General features: G+C 32.7%; 2 long non-coding RNA genes across 4 annotated transcripts; one reads left to right on the top strand and one right to left on the bottom strand.

The window, feature by feature from the left end:
- Positions 1-1487: 1487 nt before the first annotated feature.
- On the bottom strand, positions 1488-16681 carry LOC144848740 (uncharacterized). Of its 2 annotated transcripts, XR_013613911.1 has the most exons (9): positions 16545-16681; positions 15556-15602; positions 5824-5877; positions 5650-5676; positions 5516-5548; positions 5159-5185; positions 2351-2374; positions 1911-1940; positions 1488-1568 (listed from the first exon to the last, which is right to left on the bottom strand). It is a non-coding gene; the product is annotated as an uncharacterized LOC144848740 (long non-coding RNA). The 2 variants fall into 2 exon arrangements; XR_013613912.1 differs by lacking the exon at positions 5650-5676.
- Positions 16682-18726: 2045 nt separating this feature from the next.
- LOC144853043 (uncharacterized) lies at positions 18727-24890 on the top strand. Of its 2 annotated transcripts, XR_013614384.1 has the most exons (9): positions 18727-18801; positions 19341-19417; positions 20014-20046; positions 20624-20653; positions 21126-21143; positions 22067-22090; positions 22506-22528; positions 22749-22780; positions 24660-24890. It is a non-coding gene; the product is annotated as an uncharacterized LOC144853043 (long non-coding RNA). The 2 variants fall into 2 exon arrangements; XR_013614385.1 differs by lacking the exon at positions 22067-22090.
- Positions 24891-25650: the final 760 nt, after the last annotated feature.

The raw sequence follows: 25650 nt of genomic DNA, 5'->3' as shown, positions 1-25650 counted from the left end.
TGCTTATTCGGTAATTTTCTTATTATTCCTCTTGAAGATCGTGATGGAGGTGATACTGAGCTGTCTAGTGTAGATATGGATGGATTACGATGACAAAAGCAGCAGTACAAATAATAATATAGGCCTACGTTAATAGAACATTTTTATTTCAAAGGTAATGCAGAATATCATTAATTAGACGGACGTTTTCTTTCCAGGACCCTTTATTTTTTTCCTATCCAATTAAGACAAAAATCATGAATAATTCATTACCTTAATTATTTTCTATTATAAATAATTGCAAGATAGCTGATCTACTTCCTAAATATACTGAACCTAACCCTCTAAATAATCTCTCTCAACTATTAAAAAAAACATGTTCTTGAAAGACCTCGAACCGAGGGCTCCAGTGTAATAGGTTAAAGCCTTTACAACTAGACCAAACATTTCGGTTGGCAAACGCTGATTACACAAATTAATCTCTCTGCATGCTTATATAGCGCCCTCTATACTTTTTCATATTATGTCATAATTATTCTAATGAATTATTCATGATTTCTGGCTTAATTGGATAGGAAAACAAATAATGTTCCAGGACCCTTGTGGTACAACAATGATAATCCAACTGTTTTTGTCACGTTCCTAGACAACTTTGTCAGCCAATCTACACCCTCCACTGCATTTGTTTGTTTCTGTTTTAGTCTAATTTCTTGTAGTATTCACTCTTCCCTGAGTAGACATACTTGCTTATCATCGGACTCGTCCTTACAGTGGTTCAGTATTTCTGGACAAACACGCTTGTTTTACAACAACGGGATATATATACTATATCAACGTTCCCGTTGTTGTAAAACAAGCATTGATATTGTCATCGTCACTTCTTTTTTAATGACAATTATTTTGTACCGTAAACTATTTGTGTTTCTTCTACGTGCAAACCATTAAACATTACAATACAAGTTTTAACATTATATAAAAACAGTCAATTTTCCTTTCAAAAGGTTTAACATGGAGTTATTATTCATTTAATTGTTTAATATTTAAATAATAGACAAAGGGACAACAAAATAACATGTTCATATTTATTTTTAACAATCCATTTTGTTTAAATCAGTATTTGCTCCCATGCATACAGTAACTCTACAGTGTTTATAGGCTAGAAGAAATGAATTAATTAACATTCAAATTAATAGAAACAGTAAGTTGTATACCTTTCAAACAGGTGAATAATTAATAAAAGTCCCAAATACCGAATTAATAAATTATCTAAGTGACCAAAACGGTTATAAATGCGAGAGGTTACAGGACCTGTTTCCACGAAGAGCGTAATCTGGTTTAGTTTACTCCTGTAGGAGGTTCAAAGAAAATAAAATTGATATGACTTGTTTCAACACCAACAACAAATAAAATACATTCAGTAACAGAAACATTTAATTGGTTGTCAAATATTAGAATATTACACCAAATTGACAGAACTGAAATAAGAAACAATCTTAGAATGTGCATCTTTATATATAATAACAACCGTTACATTCGTTTACGAACTGTTTTTCCCATAAAGCCAATTTAAGGCTCTTCTCCGATACCACCTAAAATAGAGAAAGCATGACAAATAACATTTTAATTGACCCGATGGATATGGAAATTGTCATTCATCAAGGTAGTATTAAGTTTTAAAAAGATATCTAATCCACATGACTTCCTTGTTTAGTAAACAGCGACTTGGACAGGTCGTGAAAACAGGCCGTTGTTTACTAAACAAGTAAGTCCAGTGGATTATATTGGTATCTTTTTATTAATAGTTTTATAAAAGTATTTCACTTCGACAGAACAATAATTACAATAACAAAATATTTTATAGAATTTTAGGGGTTTGGATATTTATACTGTATATTGATTATGAATTGTTATTGACTTTTAGTGTAACTTACTTGCCTCCCGAACAACTCTGTCGTCATCATCTAAAAGAGAGTTGATGTTAAAATCTGTTAATATTTTTTTTTTATTCAATTTTCTGCCATATACAATACAAAGAAGACAAAACATTATACAACCAAAGCACCATTTGGAAAAATAATCGATTGTAGCATATTAATTTATAAGGCTTGGGGTTGTAAGGTCATCGATGCATTGATTCAACACGATCATACATTTCGATTATTTTGACTTTAAAATACAGTCTATCTCGAAAAGAAGCCCATCAGTGATGGGCTTCTTTTCGGAATACATTTTGCAAACCACGGATGGGTGGGAGCTTCTCTTCGGGATCGGCTTCTTTTCGAATAGAAGCTCAGTGGGTATTTGGAGGTTATTGGTGTGTTAATAAATAAATAAACAAGTTTGACATTATGCATTCATCTTTGTAACTTACTGTCATTCCAGATATAATGAGTTCCTGAAACAAAGAGCAAAACAAAATATGAACAGTTTCAAATAGTTTAATTAATTACATGCTTACGAATTAAAAGACGTTTACTATATAATTTCAATATAAAATTTAATGACAAAAAGAGAGATCGACGTTTCGGTACCATCATAGAACCATTTTCAAGATCAAGTGAATACAAAACAATAATAATTATGTGCACTAAGCACCAAAGTTGGTGACAGGAAATGCTAATTGAGGGCTAATTAAGTAATTAGCTCCTCCTACTGAGTTAGATAAACAATTTAGCTTTGATGGAATCCGATTGTTTATTGAGTGTAGGTTTTATCTCTTTGATCCACAACATCTCCTTAATTAGGCAATCAAACTTATTGTTTACATTTAAGCTTAATTTCCTCCTCAATGATATTCTGTTCAAACTTCTTAGAAGATGTTCTCCAACGTTCACGTTTAGTATGATCAGCTCTCGCAAATACCGGGGTTACCCCAACATTAGCATTTCCTGTCACCAACTTTGGTGCTTAGTGCACATAATTATTATTGTTTTGTATTCACTTGATCTTGAAAATGGTTCTATGATGGTACCGAAACGTCGATCTCTCTTTTTGTCATTAAATTTTATATTGAAATTATATAGTAAACGTCTTTTAATTCGTAATTTGAAACATGACAACCAACTTCATCTGTTCAGAAGTCTTGAGCGATGCAGTCAAAAGCTTGTTAGTTGTGAGTCATCTCTTGACTTTCTACAACTATGTCAAAATACCGGGGTTACCCCAACATTTGCGAGAGCTGATCATACTAAACGTGAACGTTGGAGAACATCTTCTAAGAAGTTTGAACAGAATATCATTGAGGAGGAAATTAAGCTTAAATGTAAACAATAAGTTTGATTGCCTAATTAAGGAGATGTTGTGGATCAAAGAGATAAAACCTACACTCAATAAACAATCGGATTCCATCAAAGCTAAATTGTTTATCTAACTCAGTAGGAGGAGCTAATTACTTAATTAGCCCTCAATTAGCATTTCCTGTCACCAACTTTGGTGCTTAGTGCACATAATTATTATTGTTTTGTATTCACTTGATCTTGAAAATGGTTCTATGATGGTACCGAAACGTCGATCTCTCTTTTTGTCATTAAATTTTATATTGAAATTATATAGTAAACGTCTTTTAATTCGTAATTTGAAACATGACAACCAACTTCATCTGTTCAGAAGTCTTGAGCGATGCAGTCAAAAGCTTGTTAGTTGTGAGTCATCTCTTGACTTTCTACAACTATGTCAAAATACCGGGGTTACCCCAACATTTGCGAGAGCTGATCATACTAAACGTGAACGTTGGAGAACATCTTCTAAGAAGTTTGAACAGAATATCATTGAGGAGGAAATTAAGCTTAAATGTAAACAATAAGTTTGATTGCCTAATTAAGGAGATGTTGTGGATCAAAGAGATAAAACCTACACTCAATAAACAATCGGATTCCATCAAAGCTAAATTGTTTATCTAACTCAGTAGGAGGAGCTAATTACTTAATTAGCCCTCAATTAGCATTTTCTGTCACCAACTTTGGTGCTTAGTGCACATAATTATTATTGTTTTGTATTCACTTGATCTTGAAAATGGTTCTATGATGGTACCGAAACGTCGATCTCTCTTTTTGTCATTAAATTTTATATTGAAATTATATAGTAAACGTCTTTTAATTCGTAATTTGAAACATGACAACCAACTTCATCTGTTCAGAAGTCTTGAGCGATGCAGTCAAAAGCTTGTTAGTTGTGAGTCATCTCTTGACTTTCTACAACTATGTCAAAATACCGGGGTTACCCCAACATTTGCGAGAGCTGATCATACTAAACGTGAACGTTGGAGAACATCTTCTAAGAAGTTTGAACAGAATATCATTGAGGAGGAAATTAAGCTTAAATGTAAACAATAAGTTTGATTGCCTAATTAAGGAGATGTTGTGGATCAAAGAGATAAAACCTACACTCAATAAACAATCGGATTCCATCAAAGCTAAATTGTTTATCTAACTCAGTAGGAGGAGCTAATTACTTAATTAGCCCTCAATTAGCATTTCCTGACACCAACTTTGGTGCTTAGTGCACATAATTATTATTGTTTTGTATTCACTTGATCTTGAAAATGGTTCTATGATGGTACCGAAACGTCGATCTCTCTTTTTGTCATTAAATTTTATATTGAAATTATATAGTAAACGTCTTTTAATTCGTAATTTGAAACATGACAACCAACTTCATCTGTTCAGAAGTCTTGAGCGATGCAGTCAAAAGCTTGTTAGTTGTGAGTCATCTCTTGACTTTCTACAACTATGTCAAAATACCGGGGTTACCCCAACATTTGCGAGAGCTGATCATACTAAACGTGAACGTTGGAGAACATCTTCTAAGAAGTTTGAACAGAATATCATTGAGGAGGAAATTAAGCTTAAATGTAAACAATAAGTTTGATTGCCTAATTAAGGAGATGTTGTGGATCAAAGAGATAAAACCTACACTCAATAAACAATCGGATTCCATCAAAGCTAAATTGTTTATCTAACTCAGTAGGAGGAGCTAATTACTTAATTAGCCCTCAATTAGCATTTCCTGTCACCAACTTTGGTGCTTAGTGCACATAATTATTATTGTTTTGTATTCACTTGATCTTGAAAATGGTTCTATGATGGTACCGAAACGTCGATCTCTCTTTTTGTCATTAAATTTTATATTGAAATTACATGCTTGTTTATCAAAATAATGCTCTTAACTTTTATTTACTCACGTGCATATCGACGAGCTCTGTCATAATCTGAAAGAGAGTTGTTTTAAAATATGAATCACGGTAGGCCTACATTTAATCATGTGCATTGTATATTATTTACTGTACGTTCCATTAATACACCTGCTTATTTTCTTGTTATTTACACCATAGACCGTGTTTCCACAGCCAATAATAATATTAACCGATAATTACCCGATACATATTAACCGACAATCAAATCGTGGCGTTTTGATTGGGAACTTGTTGTTTGGTAATGACTGATCATGCGCATTTTAGTTTTCTGAGTTATCTGATTAATTTTGTTATATGTCACACTTAATTTTCAATTTTTATAGATAATCCATCGTTTTTACTTACTATTAGTTATCATTTCATCCCAAGAGGGAGTTCCTGCAACAAAGAGCAAAATAAATAAATACATAAACAAAAACGAACACGAATTTATATTTAAGCCGTTTTATCACAGTTGAATCAACGTTTAGTTTATTTACGTGCTTGTCTACGAATTCTGTCATAATCTGAAAGAGATTTGTTTTAAAATATGATTAACTGTTATTTTATTTTATGTGGTGTAAGAATATTATTTCGTATGTTTAAGTGTGTATATATGTAAGGATAGTTTGACTATATACAATCATGCTAATTATTACTATCATCTGACTTACTTTCAGTCGTTCCATAATTCCATACAGCAGGTGGAGGAGGTGGAGGAAGAGCTTCTGAAAAAAAAAACAGCACAGCAAAATATAAATACTTTGAAAATGATTATTTGTATTTTCAGAAATGGAGTAAATTAAAATATAATGTATGGATCATTTAGAATAGACCTTTTGTGAAGGAAATTGACCTTTGCTTGAAACTATTATAATATTCTCATTTTATACTGTCATACTTTAAGTTAACTAGATGGTACGCTCGCTTTGGTCGTGCCCACAGATGGTTCTCGAATACACAGTAATTCCAGCGTAAAAAATGTTTTTTTTAAATGTACGTACCGCAGGACTATTAAAGAAACGAATAAATAGACATGATGATTTATGTAGTCAACTAAAATTAGCACCCTGGGAATTAGTTCTGAAAGAGAAACTTGTCACAAAATGGGTCACATTTGGACTCATTTAAACAACCGAATTTGTGTTTTATATATAACATTACGGTTGAGGGATGGGGAAGAGGTACAAAGAGGAACATTTTTTAAATATATTCTGTATCCACTTAGTAACGAAATATGTTTTCATGTTTTATAGGCCTATAAATAATATACCACTAAATATTGTAAAACATTTGCGATTTAATACTTTGTTAAATAGTCGATTGAAATTACATGTAACAATACACCACTACGACGTTTACATTTTTTACTTGTTTACTTGTTTACTTGTTTCCCGTACACTTTCGTCTACGGGATCGAGGCGAAGCACTCAGTGCTTAAAAGCCCCTCTTAGCAATAAAATCATATTCAATATAGGGTGAAAACTTCAGCGGGTGGTTAGACCATGCGACGTTAAGTTTTGCTTTGAACGAGTTCACCGTAGCACATGAAACTACATCCGTAGGCAGAGCATTCCATAAGAGAATAACTCTCCTGGAGAAGGTGTCCCTCCTAATATTAAGACGAGAGCTTTTAAACTTGAGTTTATATGTGTGTCCACGGGTCCGAGATTCTAGATCAAATTCAAAAAATGTGTTGATCGAGATACGATCGAAACCCTTAACAATCCTAAAAACTTGGATAATGTCCGCTCTCTGCCTTCGATATCTCATAGTAGGAAGACCAAGAATTCTCAAACGTTGTTCATAAGGGATATTTCGGTACCTAGGAATCAATCTTGTTGCTCTTTGCTGGACCTTCTCTATTTCATCCTGATCTCGTTTTCTAATAGGATTATAAACAGTGTTACAATATTCAAGCGTTGGCCTGACAATAGACTTATACAGCTTCAAAAATCCATCTTTATTCAAGAATTTAAAAGATCTATAAATCATTCCTAGTTTCTTATTAGCCCTTTTACAGATATCCGCTACATGCAAATTAACGTTAAACTCGGACATTTTTTCTACGTTAAACTCCAGCATATATGATAGCTGGGCAATTCAACCGAAGATACATACGGATAACCTGAATATAATGTCTCCCTTATGGACATTGTACGGATCTTCTAAACCGTATCCAGTTTGCCGCTTAAACTTAAAAAACCCAAGTTTCCTGATGGTACTTATTATTATCGCTGGAGACGTTTCTCCGAACCCAGGACCAATCAGAAACCCATGTTCAATTTGTAAAAAACCGATTGCGAAAACGCACAGGGCAATGAAATGCACTGAATGTAAATGTAACTACCATATCAAGTGCGGAAGAATAAATAAAATTGTATATGATAAGCAACGGAACTCGAAAGATAATTGGTTATGTCAAGAATGCCTCTTCAATCAGCTTCCGAATGATGAATGCATCAGTGACATTAATATTCATGACGAATTTATTGCCGACACAAATAATGTGAATGAAACCCAACAAGATGGACATACATGTACAGAAGACATTTACGAGCATTTAAGCGAGGAATTCAACGTGTTTAACAAAGGCCTACATTTTATTCACCTTAATGCGCGGTCATTAGTTAATAAAATGTCTGAACTAAGGCACATCGCATCGAAGACCAAAGCTACTGTTATATCCATCAGCGAGTCGTGGCTGGACGAATCCATCACCGATAACGAGATCAAAATTGATGGATATACAGCGCTCAGGAAGGACAGAAACCGGTCTGGTGGTGGAGTTTGTATCTACGTAAAAAATGAACGCGCCTTCACACGTAGAAATGATCTGGATATCGACGATTTTGAAGCAATTTGGATAAATATATATCTGCCTCGTTCAAAGGAAATTGTGATTGGTACATGCTACCGCCCACCAAAACAGAATGTAACTTTATTTCAGAACAACTTTGAAGAAACTGTATCAAAAATCAAAGAGAGTAGTGAAATTTATATTCTTGGTGACTTTAACATATGTACTTTAAATATTAATCCAGTATCGCAAAGATATAATGATTGCCTTATAAGAAATGGTTTTAGTAATGTTATTAAGGATATAACTAGAATAGGAAAAGAAAAAAGCTCATGTTTGGACCACATTGTTACTAATGTACAAAATAATGTGAAGCAATCTGGAGTAATTAACATTGGCCTTAGTGACCATTTTCTTATTTATTGCACTAGAAAAATACCTAAGTCTCATGTTCATAAAAATGAACACAACTCCGCAAAATTACGATCTTTAAAAAACTATAATGTAAATAACTATCTTGAAACACTTAACGATATCGATTGGTCTGTTGTCACTAATAATGTCGATGTAAATATCGCGTGGTTAACTCTTAAAGATATCATCATTAAGGTGATCGACTCAATAGCGCCAATAAAAAAAGTTAGACTTAAACAAAACATAGCACCCTGGTTTACCTCCGAAATTGCCGATGAAATCAAAGTAAGAGACACACTTTTAAAACAATTCAAGAAAGATAAATCTAATCTAGATATATACAAATATTATTGTGCCTCTAGGAACAAAGCTCAGCGGCTGATCAAAAAAGCTAAATCTAATTATTTTCTCAATAAGATTGATGAAAATAAAGACAACCCTAAAAAATTATGGAAAACCCTCAAACAGCTCGGATACGAGAAGAAATGTAAAACAAACACTAAAATCGTTCTCGATGACAATGGTAAACAAACTTTCTGTCCAAAAGGCGTTGCCTCTCGTTTTAATGAGTTTTTCACGAATGTTGCGTCAACACTCGTCAAAAAACTCCCAAAATGCATAGGTTTTTTCACCATGTCCACTAACGATCTTCTTAAATACTACGTGAAATTAAAAGGAAAAATGTTTAAGCTAGAGCCTGTTACCATAGAATTTGTTAAAACTCAACTCGAAAGCCTAAATGTAAACAAAAGCGTCGGTCTAGATAATATTCCCTCAAGATTCTTACGTGACGGTGCGATAATCTTGGCTGAACCGATAGCTCATATCATTAACCTTTCGTTTAAAACTAATTGTTTTCCTCATGATCTTAAAACTGCTAAAGTTACCCCTCTATTTAAGAAAAATACTAGAACAAATGTTGAGAATTATCGGCCGATTAGTATTCTGCCTACGGTATCTAAGATTCTTGAAAAATCTGTAGCTATACAAGTTGAAAGGTATCTTTCCAAAAATAATATACTTTATGCCTATCAATCCGGTTTTCGGCAGGCCCATTCAACTGAAAGCAACCTCATAAATCTCATCGACGGTTTAAAAAACAATAAGTCCAAAGGCCTTCTTACTGGAATGGTTCTAATTGACTTACAAAAAGCTTTCGATACCGTCGATCATGTGATTTTAATTAACAAGCTAAAATGCATGGGTTTTAAGTGTACTGACTGGTTTCAATCTTATCTCGCTAACCGCACACAAGTTGTCAGTGTGAATGGTACCTGCTCTGAACCTCTTATAGTTACTCATGGTGTACCGCAAGGTAGCATCTTGGGCCCTATTCTTTTTCTATGTTATTTAAATGATATTGCTTCTTGTATTGATTCTGATGTTCAATTATTGCTTTATGCTGATGATTCTACGATTCTGTATTCTCATCACGATGCCACCAAAATCGCTCATAAATTAAGTACTGTCCTAGCTAAGTGCCAGGACTGGTTAACTGAAAACAAATTATCTTTACATGTTGGCAAAACCGAAAGTATTATCTTTGGTAGCAGAGCGAAGCTTAACAAAGTAAAAGAGTTTTCTGTAGAATTAATGGGCCGTAGAATCAAAAGTACTAAGCAAGTTAAATATTTGGGTATTGATTTAGACCAATATGTATCATGTGATATCATTGCAACTAGTGTTATCAGTAAAGTTAAGTCAAGGTTGAAGTTTTTACATAGGCAAAGTTCGTGCTTGAATAAAAAATGTCGTAAACTATTAAGCACTGCTTTAATACAATGTACATTTGACTATTCTGCCTCGGCATGGTACGGCGGTGTCAATAAGAATCTTAAACATAAATTACAAACTGCCCAAAACAAGATGGCACGTTTCATTTTAAATGTTGGTCCGAGGTCTCACATAGGTGCCAAAGAGCTTTCCGATCTTGGGTTTCTTAATGTCAGCCTCAGAAATAAGTTTTTAAGATTAAATTATGTTCACAAAATTCGTTATAACTTTAATACGCCTTCTTTCCTTAAGGATAACTTTTTGTTAATTTCTGATCATCACAACCATTTCACCAGGGGTACAACATTTAATTTTGTCACTCCTAAGGCTACTGGCGTTAATGATACGACTTTTTATTTCTTAGGTATCCGTGACTGGAACAGGCTCCCCAATTCACTCAAATCAATACAAAATAATGCAACCTTCAAAATAAAACTTAAAGAATTTTTTAATAATGAACAGCTTGGTATTTCAGTTTAATTAAGCTATTTTTAATATTGTTTTTTTGATGTTTTCTTGTCTTGTATGTATTTTCTTGTTTTTTCATTTTTACTGAGTCATACTTAACGATAATTGTACTAGGCCCAACCACTCACTTTTCAGTCATTACGGATTGGACCCCATTGGAAATAAGTTTACTTTTTTGTCGACTTAATGGGTTATCCAGGTATTCTTTTTATACATTGTATATTTTAACTTTTATGTATGAATATCAAATAAAATCAATCAATCAATCAAAGATTAAACTAGGATCAAAGGTAACACCCAGATCTTTCTCCTGCTTTACCTCATGTAGTAAATTACCAGCCATTGAATACAAGAACTTAAGATTATCACGACCATAATGAAATACCTTACACTTAGTGTCATTAAATGGCAATTGCCAAACATTAGACCAATGGGAAGCACTGTCAATGTCTCTCTGAAATAAATTAGCATCATCAATGTTATTGACCACTCTATACAACTTAGTGTCGTCTGCAAATAAATGTATACTAGATTCGACAACATCAGGTAAATCGTTAATGAAGATTGAAAATAAGATTGGGCCCACAACGCTACCCTGTGGAATTCCACTTAATACTGGAGCCTGTGATGATAATTGACCATTGACACTAACTCGTTGCGTTCTATTTGACAAATAATTAGAGAACCAACCTAGTAGATTTCCCGTAATACCAAAACCTTTCAATTTGACTAGAAGCCTTTGGTGTGGCACACTATCAAAAGCCTTTTTATAGTCTAAATAGACACAATCAAAGCTATCATGGTTATCCAGGTTAGTAGTCCAACTCTCCAGGACATCAAGTAGTTGTAATGCACATGATCTACCCTGTCTGAATCCAAATTGTTCGTTGCACAAAAGACCATTACTCTCAAGATACATTACAAGTTTATCCCTAATAATCCTTTCCATCATTTTCCCTATGACCGACGTTAAACTAACCGGTCTATAGTTAGCCGGGTCCTCCTTTTTGCCTTTTTTGAATATAGGTATTACAATTGCCTCCTTCCACGATAGAGGGACCTTCTGATCATTGAATAATCTAGTGAATATTAGACTGAGAGGGTAAGCAATTTGATCCTTTAATTCAATCAAAACCCGTGGGTGAAAGCCATCAGGGCCAGCTGACTTATCTATAACTAAGTTAGACAACAGCTTGTGAATATCTTCTACACTAAACTCAATATCTGACAAAGAAGCCTCAATCTTTTTATCCAGATTTGGAACATTCGATAAGTTCTCCTTACAAAAGACACTGCTAAAAAAAGAATTAAAAGACTCGGCTTTCTCTTGGTCATCTACAACAAGTTTACCCTCAAAATTTCTAAGAGTTGGAATACCAGATAATCAAGTTGACAGTATCATTCCTTACTCTAATAAACGTGTTCCATTTGACACTAGCACTTTCATGCCCTTTACGCTTTGCTTTGATATACTGTTTCCAGCATTTATTCTTCTGTTTAATAGACTTATCAACCTCCTTAGTAAACCACAAAGGTCTCTTAAAATTTCCAGACAAGTGTTTCTTACACTTTGGAACAAACTGTTCCATACCTCTAGATAAAATCTCATCAAAAGAACCGTGCGAGTGTAACCCGTCCTTATCCAATAACTCAGTGTCCCAATCGACACTATCAAGAAAACCACGAAACTTATCATAATCAGCATGGAAATAATTTCTGACCTCTACCACCTCATCTTTGATTAAGTTAACAGGAATTTTAAATCGAAGTACCATATGATCACTCTTACCTAAGGGTGGAGCTTGAAGGACCTCACTAATAGAATCCTCATTTGATGTAAATACCAGGTCCAGAACATTGGGCTGTTCTCCTATTCTATAACGGGTTGGGTCTCGTACATGCTGAGCTAAAAATAAGTCATTAATGGTGTCGAAAAAATTATGACTATTTTTACCATCTTCACCAGTCACATATCCTAGCTCCCAATTATTACTCCTATAATTAAAATCTCCAACTATAATAAAATCGGAACAAGAAAAGGATGCCACTTTTCTAAACAGAGAACACAAGGCAGAATTATTGACATTAGATCCGGAGTCACTTCTATACACACATCCAATTAAAAAGGTGCGATCTTTGACTCTAATCTCAACAAACATGGATTCCTCAAACAAAATATCTTTAAACAAAACAGGAGTGGCAGACATCCCATTTCGAACATAAATAACAACTCCTCTACCAGATGAAAGCTTTTCATTTGGCAAAAACATCTGATATCCAGGGATATGAAACTCTTCTATAGACAATTCAAAAAAGTACTTCTTTGGTAGAATCTCAGTCAAAGCAATGATATCAGCTTTCTCTGAAGATAAACGCAACAAAAGCTCATTCTTCTTATTTAGAAGGGAATCACAATTTGTATAAAACACATTAAAAAAATCATTAACATCTTCTGACTGCGTGGAACTTACATTGTTAGGCAGTGTTCTCTTCCGATTGGGTAGTGCTTTGGGAGCAAAACCGAGTTATTTTCCCCCTTCTAATTACCAAGTCTTTTTCCCCTTTGCTTTGCCTATCCCTCAATATGTCCCTAAGTTTATTATACTCATCCCGTTCCTTTATTGTTCTATCATTACTTACTGCGCACTTTTTTTGTATCGCAATTTCAAAGGCATCAATTTTGTAATTATTAGTACTAGAAGGTTCGCTCGCTTCGCTCGCGCACCCTCTAGTGGGTGTACACGAATGGTCCTCGAAAACATGACCAACGCCTCTGGAAATTAAAGTCCGGGTGACACCTATGCATATGACTGAGTAATGTATGTTTATTTTGTGATGTTTCATGGTGGTCCATAAATTAGTTACGCCAAAAATATCGCTTCCAGGGTAATATAGCAAATTAGAGTTTAAAAAATGTACGAATAGAGAACAATATAGGCTAATTATTATATTCGGTCTTCCGTCGAATGTGTGTGTGAGATTTGAACCTGTACCGGAAATAAGTTTGGTAAGATGCGAAATGTATGAGGAAATCTGTGAGAATGAGCCAACCGAGATTCGAACTCGGGCCGTCTGCTTGATATGCAGTTGTCCTAACCATTAGACCACTCCAGGGGCTTTCATGGTATTGTTCAAACTCGATTGGATAGCGACTCTTTAACATTCTCGGCGTGGTACGGCGGAACAGCACTAGTCCTCAATTGTATGTACGCACGCGCACCAGAGATCAAATTGATATGCCCTCATCTAGCCTATTCAGTATTTTTATTCACGAAGCGGGATCTCCGAAGAGATACTTATATATATAAACACATCAGGCAAAGAACATATATATATATATATATATATATATATATCTAACAGCAGTAGGGCCTACCCACACGCACAGTATTTTTTTAGTTTATTTGTATATGTGTTTATATATCTAACAGTACCCACACTCACAGTAAGAAATTTGCGATTCAAATGGCGACCAAAATGGTTAATACGTATTGTCAAAGAATTGCAATACTATATCTAAAGGTTTCAAATTTATACATAAATGTACCTAATAACCAAATAATTATACTGAGACTGAGAGATTGGAATGTTCCATTCATCGCGAATCAATACATTTGTATAAACGTATTTTTTAAAGAAAAAATGTAACATTATGATGCTGTACTCGAGCTGTTCAACCGGTTTTCAGTTAAAAACAATTATCGTAGAAGAATATAGTTAAATACAAAGCACTCTCGTATTATTGTGTGAGGGTATTTTTGAAGATGGACATACATTAGACAGTGTGTACCACGATCGGAAAACACCCCTATTTGGGGCAAATCGTTGAACCTAAATTCGTTTTAATTGTCAATAACTAAGTATCTAACTAAATTTAATTAGCAAACAGGGTTACATCAGGTGGTTAAAATCAGTACTGAAAGCAAACCAACTTTATATACCATCGAGTAAACATTCTAGAAGTAACGCGCGATTTACCGAATGTTGCCCTTACGTAAATTTATATACTACTATAGATGATGTTGTAAATCCTGGCATAATGTGTATTCATTTATTTATTTTCACGCTGCTGCTCTAGCCCGCTACGTCACAAGAGATGACTCATTTTTTAGATGAAATCAAGCAGCAGTTATAGTACTAGACATTGACGTTTTTGCTAAAATGTATACTCGACTATAATTTATAGGTCCCAACTGCTGGAACCAAAAAACGTCTGGGAAAGAGTCTATTAGGACATGTCATGCTAAAATTACAAATCCCAAAGCATTTCTGGTATTTGACTATAATACTGTAATTCGCTGTCAGATAATCATTGAATTATTATCAAAACAGTCCAGTTTTTGTTTGCAATAGGATACTTCACACTTGAAGTATCTAGGCGTGATGAAGTGACCCCCAGACTTGACCTTTATAATAAAATAAACTAAAGTGACAGAAATTGAGTCTGTGTTTCATATCAAAGTTATTCACTTCTGTAACAAAAAAATAATACTTATTCACGTATAAAAAGAGAAAAGAAACGTTTAATTATAACCCAAAAACCATTGTCTGACAGACAATTTAAGTATTTTTTGCTTTAACTTAAATTTTTTCAGGTAAAATAACTATTATGTGACAATAAAATGACACATTCAAAAACAGATTGGAAATAAAAAATATTTTCCAGAGGGACAATATATCTTTAAAACTGTTACGTCAATAAGCGAGCAGCGTTTTTTGTAAGAAATATTTCTTGTTTATATTATAATTACGTATAATTGTATATTAATAAATCTATTCTTAATAAAAAAAACACAGTCATAGCAGTTTATGGTTATACCTTCAGATATTATGGGTATTTAGAATTAAAATTAGAAGTTTAATAAAATACTTGAATTTAAGAAATATTTTGATTTCTCTAATACACAAACAAGGAAAAATAAAACGATTTTGTAAAAAATTATTTACTTACTTGTACATTGCACAAACACTACTAAACATACCAAAACCAACAAGCCTCTGTAACAAAAATAAAATATTTTGTAGATCACTATTTGACGATTTCGATAAAAGCCTGTTTTCCCGCTAGAAAAATATGTGCGAAAGTCAAAAGCGTCGGGATAGGCCTACGCATTTCCATCTTGCAAATCCCTTTTTGCGATGGAAAACGGCTCAGTTGCAGACAGCAGGTGGAAGTAGCCATTCGCTCTTATAACGCCATATTTTCTATAGCATTAATTTTTCTATAGCATTTGTTTGTTGTGTGTAGATAAGGATTTTTGACGCAAGCGTAAAAGCTGATGCTTTCGCTTCGCGCGAAAATTGGCTCTACTTAAGTGTAAATTAATCTAGTCAACTTAGCATGATTTTGTTTCGTATTTGGTATTGTTACCTTTCATCCTAGTTAGTATTAGGCTATGCCTATGCGTTTTAGCCTTGCTAGGCCTCTAGGATTGTTTGGTCGTTTGTTAATACGATACATAATTAACAATACAGTAGGTGTGTTTATAAAATCCATATAATTATAATATGACCAAACCAAATGTCACTGCTTTAATCAATGTGAATCAAATGTAGGCCTTGGATAGGCCTACCTTTTATTTGATTCAAACGACAGGAATCTATTTCGATGTTATATAAAACAAAAATAATGAATGTTTATATTCGTTTAATGGTACAAATAATGGCATTTGTAGAATTATGAAAGGTTATATATCAACTCGGCTTCGCCTCGTTGAAATATAACCTTTCATCATTCACCTCATGCCATAATTTGTACTGTACCATTACTCTCATAAACATTTATTATTTGTATACTATGCCACCGAAATATGGCGCAATAACAATATCAGTAAATCTCACAGAAATCAATATGGAAAGTATATGGTATTGTACTAATAATAGTTGTATTGGATGTTATGTTACTAGGAGGTAACACAACAGAATATGGTATATACTTACAGTTTAGTTGACATGATAATAGGAACGCTGCAGTACGAAGTGTTTAACTTTTAATAAACTAATTTGATGATTTAGTTTTATTTAAACTTCTACTATTTTAATCCATTTGTTATCTACCCTTAAACAATCATTAAATCGACGCAATAAAACTGTTAAATTAAATGATGATTACCATTTTTAAAGGTTAAACACATGGCGTTTTCTCTTTTTTATTATACCAATGATGACATGATTTTATTGTCATTAATTAATCTAGTCTACTTTTGTAGAAAGTGAAACAAAGAGCCGAACAGAATACATGAATATTTTGAAACGTTATATTTCATCTAGTTTTATCTAAATAAAACGTTTAGTTAAATTACTCATATGTTTGCCGACGGATTCTCTCACGGTCTGAAACGCAGTAGGCCTAAATCAAACAATACGAATAGTTCAATATTATGCCTATTATATTTGTTTTTCACAGTTTTAATAGTAATGATTTTATTTTATGTTACTTAACATCTTTAAAATCAACTGGGATATCAATCATGAATTGTCACACATACCCATTCACATGAAACATACATGGAAATCTATACCAACCTAAGGCAAATACTACATCTGTTCAATCTTCCATTTCCGAAAGTTCAATGCATGCTCGATAAATTAAATAGGCCTATAGGAAACTAATATGTGTTTATATCTTTATCTTTATATAGTATTATGGTACAGTGTTTTTTCTTACTTATTTGAAAGAATAAACGAAGATAGTGATAATATTGTATTACAACACCTGCAACATGCTGAATATTAGTTCACGGTACAATAGAAGTATCCAAAAGAAACATACTTCCTAAAATTTTGACCAAAAACCGAGTCAGAATAACATAAAATTACAACCACGAACAACGAAAATCTTCTGTAAAAGAAGTATGAAAGACCTAGAATTTACCAAAATTATAAGGATTAAAACATGGAGAAAATAACGACCAAAATAAAATGACCAAAAGCAACGTAAGAGAGTTGACACAATCACAAACAATGAATTATTGGTGAACTCGCTTGCGTTAAGTGTACGTCATTGTGTTGCGTGGGTATCAGATTTTATCAACAATGTGTAAGCCTACTTACATTTTAATCAGCATTATGATATAAGAAAAACACTGTCGTAAATTATTAACTTACAAATTACACGTTGCTATTTCAACATGTGGATATATTCACCTAATTTAAATTACAGATAGAAAAGTATTAATTAACATTATCAATTTGTTTTTGTAATTGGAATCAGTTGCGCTGTTATTTAAACGATAATCTATTAATGGAAATTTTACCGAACACATTTTATTTCACATAGTGAAAATAGTGTTTTATTTATATGAATAGCTTAACAATAAGAATTAAAAATCACAAAGTCGATTTATGGAAATAAATGGTAATATGTCCACAGACGTAATTTATTTTTAAAAAAAGATGGGCCGAAATTTCAAGCGTATCAATTAATGTGATTATTATGAGAGAAAGTATGGACAAAATGAATAAAGTATTATAATTAAAGGCCATAATGTTTTTAATAAGAAAATCAGAAATATGTTTTACTTTGAAAAATGCAAAGATAAGTCAAAGTGCGTATAATACAAAAACTGTAGTGTACCATACTTACGTAACAATACGGTGTGAAAGAACAGGTGCATATCAAATTTAGTTTGCTTATTTTATACAAAATATAACATAATAAGCATAGGCTTAGCTAATTCATGTACATTTAAATAAAGTAATTAGTTCATTGATTTTCAATTTTCATTTTTTCAATTAAAATACTAATTTGATTACCATTGTTTAACATGATTTCAAAACTTTACATAAATATAATAATAAATTTCTTGAATGATATATAGAAATTATTATATATATATATAAATTTGACAATAATGATAACAATAGATCATGTATAATTACCATAATATGAAAATGTTCATTGAAATTAAAAACATTTGTTTATAATTCTTTTTATAAGTGAAAGTAAATTTTAAATATCAGCCGTAAATAAATTTGGCAACAATAGAACATGTATTACCATAATATAATATGAAAATATTAAAAAATATTTGTTATTCGTTTCAATTGAAGTCAATTTTAAGTAACAGCCGTAAATTAATTAATTACCTTTCAACACTATTTATACAACGTCATCAGTGTATCGGATTAGATGATTACAGTTCATCAATACACCAACATAGATATTGAAGCTTGATATCAGCATGGCAACAAAACAGTAAGTACTGTACAGTAATGTTAATGAACTGGCAATTTTAATCAGTCTACACTGGCAAACATTAGTTTGTAAACTCAGAGTTTGGCAACAAAAAGCTAGTGTACCAGTTGATAAACTTCAGTAAACTGTAGAAAGCTAGTTTTCATAAATTAGGCCAGATCTCAGCAAATCAATATTCGTTGGGTGCTTTATGGTCCTCTAGTCAGACAAAATTATAGCGATCCAGTCTCGACAGGAATTACTAACTTCTCTAAACAGTTCCAAACAAATATTTGCTAGTGTAGATTAGGCTTAAATTTCAGTAAAATGATCTACAATATCTAACTTGGAAAACTTCTGTTACAAAACTCATAGTTTGCTTAGGTTAACAAACTATAACAATGTCCTCATCGAAAGACACGTTACGAGAAAATTGCCATACATTGTTGCCGATTTGTTTTACTCATTTTGACAATGGAGGTATAACATTTACCTCCATGTTTTGACAATAAACAGTTCTGTTGAGCAACATTTTAAACAAACGAATATTTATTTTACAGGAGTTTGCAAGCATTGGTCTTCGTGGTTTTGGCTGTATCCTTATTGCAACCTGCTTACGGACAATGCGGCGAACGGTGTAGGTGTACCCTTTTGCTCTGCTTGTGTTTATGCCTTAAATTTATTCTTATGATTAGTTTTTTTATTGTAATAAATGTTTCTTTTTGCAATTCGCTTCTTTAATTACTAGATTGAAACATAATGGAGATAAAGTTTATGTAAAAAATTTTAAACTATTGTGGAAAATTTGCAAATAAATGATTTTACAGCTACTGTCTTCAATAATGTTAGTAAGCTGGCAATGGACATAGTAAATATTGCATACGAATACCATCAGCAAAAACATTTTAAATATATTAACAAGTTGCTGTGTAAAACTCTGTACACTATCAATAGTGGTAGTGACATGTCCAAATATGGTATTGTTAAACAGCAAATTTAATGTATGAAAGACTTGACAAAATACAATTTATTCTTTTTCATTAGATATCTTGTAGGCCTACTAAAAATGTATCAAATGTTTCTTGTTTAAGTTAAGTTATTTAATGTAAAGTCGGTAGATTCTTCTGACCTTTCCAACTGTATGACAAACTTTAGTAGAAAGAAACTTATTTATTCGTGTACTGTATAATTTGTTTTCCGAACATTTCAACACTTCACCTACTTTTTTTTTAGCTGCAGATATAGAAGGGTGCCTGGAAGATGAAAGTAAGCAGAATGTATATTTAACTTTACTATTAAATTACACGATTGTTCAGCCAATTCATTGACCATGTAGGACTCTTTCATGGTCGGGTCAGCGACGCATGTTATCAATTATATTTACTTTATTAAATATTTTCTTACGGGACTAATATTAATCCATATTATTTTAGAGTATATTACTTCTTATGGTAATCGCATACACTTTTTATGATACAGGAAACTGCATGTTCAGTTTATTGTCTCTGACGTAATACCGCCCGTAAATCAGGTTTTATTTACAGTATCAACAGAGTTATGGTAGAACATTTTTCAAAACTGTTTTGGTATGATTTGCACCATCCTCATGCCACGCACATACACACGCGCGCACGTATAAACAATAGTCACAATCAACATAACTATATACATACAATTGTTGTTTAAAATTATTATCTGGTGTTGATCATTCATCTTTGAATCAGTGGTTCTCAAAACGTGGTGTTTCCCAGTAAAACAAAGTTCAGTGCAATAATACTTTAAAAAAATAGGAACATAGTATAATTATTTATCTTCCAATGTTGTCAAATGTTATGTATTTCAGATCTAGGCAGAATCCGTCGAGGTCTATCACGTGAGTAACTGTAGCTCGTGAATATCAAAGAAAATTAGGAAATCAAAACACAGACGCACTAAATTATTTCAAATGTATAATTCTTTATTGTAACTAGTGTTGTGAGTCCATTTCAGGTTTTATGTTATCCGATTATGAAAAACAAACACATATATATACAGATAAACTGTAAGCAAACTAATTTTGATTTACATAAAGCTCTGTCTACACTATCAAATTAGTTATTATCAAAAAGTGTGATGTGCACAAATATGGTAGTAATGTGCCCCAATATGGTAGTAGTATGACATCATTGTGTTGATATGGTCACATAAAGTTTATAGTGTAGACAGAGCTACATATATTTACTGTATCTGGTGAAGCATGTTATAAAAAATACCAACACTCAAACATTATAAGAAGAGACATAACGTGTTTGTGCTGAATTAAAAATTAATATATTAATTGGTTTTCGTTTATTCTTTTGTTTCAGCGGGAATAAACGCTGGAAGTAAGTATCATAATTGATATAGTCATAGTTTTAAAAATTCTACCCGACAATTACTAGTTGAATGTTTAAGATTGAAAATTTAAGAAGTAGCAGTTAGTGTCTCTCATTGTGAAAACATAGAGAAATGGGATTATTTAGTTTTTAGAGTATATAAAAAGTGCCATTTAATATATTGAAACAGTGATTTCAGTACAGTATATACAAACTTTGGTATCATAGATAAAGTGTTCCTTCTTGATAACCTCTTATAAATTTAAATAAATCAATTAAATATAATACTATTTCATATAGGCCTATATTATTTAAATATAAAACTGTTTAAGTAATGCAACCATGGAGTAAATTCTTTACTCCATGATGCAACTAAGATAAAACTATTATACAGTAGGACATACTCCATGTGCACCATGTGTAACTTTAATGTGGTATTTAATACCATACACACTAGTTATAATGTGTTTATTACAAGGTTTTAAGAAAGAGAATGTCCGAGGAGACCCTGAAAAGAAACCTTGTAGCGCCTATTTTGCTCTGCTAACTTTCCGTATAGATAATCTGGCAATGATGTTGCTGATTTGATTATCAGATGTATTTTAAATCGGTCGTGTTTTGTAGACACGTCACGCATGCGCACAAATTAGTATAGGTCATCTTATTTGCACTGGCTGATTTATATTTGCACCAACCTCATGCCACGCACATACACACGCGCGCACGTATAAACAATAGTCACAATCAACATAACTATATACATACAATTGTTGTTTATAATTATTATCTGGTGTTGATCATTCATCTTTGAATCAGTGGTTCTCAAAACGTGGTGTTTCCCAGTAAAACAAAATTCAGTGCAATAATACTTTTAAAAAAATAGGAACATAGTATATTTATTTTCCAATGTTGTCAAATCTTATGTATTTCAGATCTAGGCAGAATCCGTCCACGACGTGAGTAACTGTAGCTCGTGAATATTAAAGAAAATTAGAAAATCAAAACACAGACGCACTAAATTATTTCAAATGTATAATTCTTTATTGTAACTAGTGTTGTGAGTCCATTTAAGGTTTTATGTTATCCGATTATGAAAAACAAACAGATATATACAGATACACTGTAAGCAAACTCATTTTGATTTACATAAAGCTCTGTCTACACTATCAAATTAGTTATTATCAAAAAGTGTAATAGTTGTAGTAGTTGATATATAGATTGGTTGCATGTGATGCCGGTGAAGCATGTGATTAATCATCATCAACACTCAGCGACCTAAGTAAAACATTTTGTAGACATGATTGCAAAAAAAGTGTTTGTGCTGAAATAAAACAAAACTAAATTGGTTTTCTTTTTCTTCTTTTGTTTCAGCGCCTCACGGCATAAACGCTGAAGTAAGTCCATAATTAATATTGTATGCATAGTCATATTTATCAAATCTATCTGCCTAATCGGCCTACCTGATGATAAACCAAATTTACGAAACTAAACTACGGAAAAAGTCGTGGTGTAAACTACACATTTTAACTAATAATTTGCATAAAATAATTTAGATGATAATTACTTACATCAATTTCATTCTGGTGTATAATCATCTTGTCTTTTTTTTTCAAGACGGTGGAGGAACCTAAGAAGTAATTAGGAATGTGAGTAACTGACAATATATATGGTCTGTATTTTAAAATTATGTATAGGCACGTACTATACTGCTTCTCCATCATCAGGAGTAGTAGGTTTTAAAAAAACGCACCGTACCAATTCCGCCTCCCTGATTCTCAGTTGTGTATCTCCAATTCTACAATACTTGCCCAGTATCACTTAATATTTGGTAATATGGCATTTTATTTGTATCATATGTTTCGTCTGTATCATGGGTTAGGTTATAGAATATGGTGTGAAAGGGGCTTAAGAAATACAGGTGATACACATGGGATGTTGTATTACCAAACATTCATTATACTGGGAAATCCAGATGGCAGTACTGAGCCGGATGGCCGACAAAACATAGTGTTATGTTTGATCGGTCGTGGTGATTTGCTTTCTTATAAAGCCTTCAATATAAAATTATATTATAGGCCTAAAGGTTTGTCAGTCTGATCTCGAGGATCGGGTCTATAGTCTCCAGACCCCCATGAAAACCTCCCGAAAAATGGTTAATTCCACCTCATCTCACCCATTGACCAACATTTTACAACAACAAAAAACAAACTGACAAAATATCAGGTCGGATAGGTCAGACCCCTTAAAATGACCCTAATTTTAACCGACGGTTATCCATATCAAAATCGGTAAAAACATATTGTACGTCATCACATAACAAGTCTAAAACTTCCCTTCTACCTCGGCACACCTCCCCCACCTCACGTGCCTTATTCAATTGCATTACGGTTTTACACAATATAGGCCTATGTTTCTGTTTAACATCATACAATCTACCCTTTTCAACCTTTCTATACGGAATTTCTTAATAATTATCTTTCTATACCGTAATTGTTTACATTTCAATTAATTATTTGTAGTTTCAATACATAACAAACAAACAAAAATGTCACCTCTTCCCAAGCATGTTAATTTCACCCCTTATCCTTGAACCAAAATTAATTTTAAAAAAAACATAGTGTGTAATCGATGTATAGCAAAAAAATAAAAATTGACATATAAAAATATCCCATCAGAAAGGTCTTGTCAGACTACTTTAAAGTTATCTTATGCCTAACACGTTGATTTTGCCCAATCTTACCCATAGACCAAAGTTTGTACTTAGTGCACATAGTGTCGCCTACGTGTCAATGCATAACAAAACAAAAACTGACAAAATATCCGGGCGGAAAGGTTATGTCAGACCACCTCAAAGATATCCCCTTCCTAAAACATAAAAACATAGTTCGTTACTGAGTGGATACAGAATATATTTATGTGCTCCTTCTTTTTTTAGTTTTTTTTTTGGATGGGCTTCTTTTCGAGATTACTTTTGCAAACTAAAAGCGGGAAGCTGCTAGGTTCCCGTCCGGAAAATTGTTGACCGAGAATGACTAACAATACCATCTTCACTACACCTGCACAAACTCATTTGCAAAGAATCTTTCTATAAACAAATTATAGAAAGACAATTATTAAGAAAATTCCGTATAGACATTCTAGGGGTTGAAAAGGGTAAATTGTATGTTATTAAACACGAACAAATATTGTGTAAAGCCGTAATGAAATTGAAGGCACGTGGGGTGGTGGAGGAGGTGTGCCGGGGTAGAAAGGAATGGAACTGTGAGAGGTTCTGACAGGAACTTTATAACCTGGTATTTTGTCAGTGTCTGACTTTTTGGTATGTGATAAGTACTACTATGTTTTTACCGATTTTGGAATGTTGTTTGATAGTATTAACAACTTTAAAGGGTCAAACCTCCTGGGTGATATGAGGTGAAATCATATATTACGGGCTCTTGGCCTATTTGGCCTACTAAGAGTAAAAAATCAATGATTCCAAGCGTCGTGATGATGATGAATGATTAATATTAACTTTTTTTTTAGGTGGTTTTGGATACATGACCGTGGAGAATCGACCATTTGAATTAGACTTTCTACTGCATGCCTAAACTATTAAAGAAGCTTAAAGTGTCTAAATAAACAAGAAAATCTTTATTGTTTATTTTCTCAATAAATGTATGTTTTTATTCTTGTTAAATTGTTAGCGTATGGCTAGGTCTGTTACGTTATTATACCTACTTTAGTTGCTTTATTATAAATAAAGTACCATTGAGTTGTAAATTGTCATTTTCTTTTGTTGTAATTTAAAACTCGAAATGGACACAATTACGAGAAGATTCAGTAAATTACATAAATAAACATCTAGGACCATTGTCAGCGAGAAAATGGAGAATTGACGGACTAACAAAATACTAAAGACTGAAGTCCAACAATCTAAATGATTTCCATCTTTAATTTTTTTTTTTACGTTAATGGTAATTAGTTGTTTTGTGTGTAGACGTGCCGCAAAAATCGTACAAGGGCGCAACGATACGGCGATGTACAGTAGTGTAATGTACATACATGCGCACATTTAAAAGAATAATGTAAACATTAAATTAATTGAATTGTATAATACAACACAAAGGAGAAGGGCATAGCTAGTATCACCATTTGTGTCAACAGAGTCCAGAACAAAGAAAACAACCACCAAACTGGATGGAAAATGTATTTATTATTAAATGACGAAAGAACTAAAGTAATATATAATGTAAAACCAGAGAAGAGTTAAATTTAACTCTTCCCTGGTAAAGCTTAAATGTAATGATTATAAAGGGGGAAGCCACCTTATATAAGTAGGTTTCAGTATAGATTTAAGTTACGTTAAGGAAGTTAAAAATGTGATAATTTTTCCAATATTAATAATATTTATCTGTTTTTTAAAGATTGTTGGAACATGGAGAATTTAACTAATGAAGCAGTTCACAAGTCACTTGTTGTTTGACTGACTTTAAATTTCTATAATAGCCTATAGTAATAGGCCTATATACAGTAG

This window comes from Antedon bifida, chromosome 1, assembly GCF_963402885.1.
Source record: "Antedon bifida chromosome 1, ecAntBifi1.1, whole genome shotgun sequence".
NCBI classification, from domain to species: Eukaryota; Metazoa; Echinodermata; class Crinoidea; order Comatulida; family Antedonidae; genus Antedon; species Antedon bifida.
This window is presented reverse-complemented; position numbering and strand designations above follow the sequence as displayed.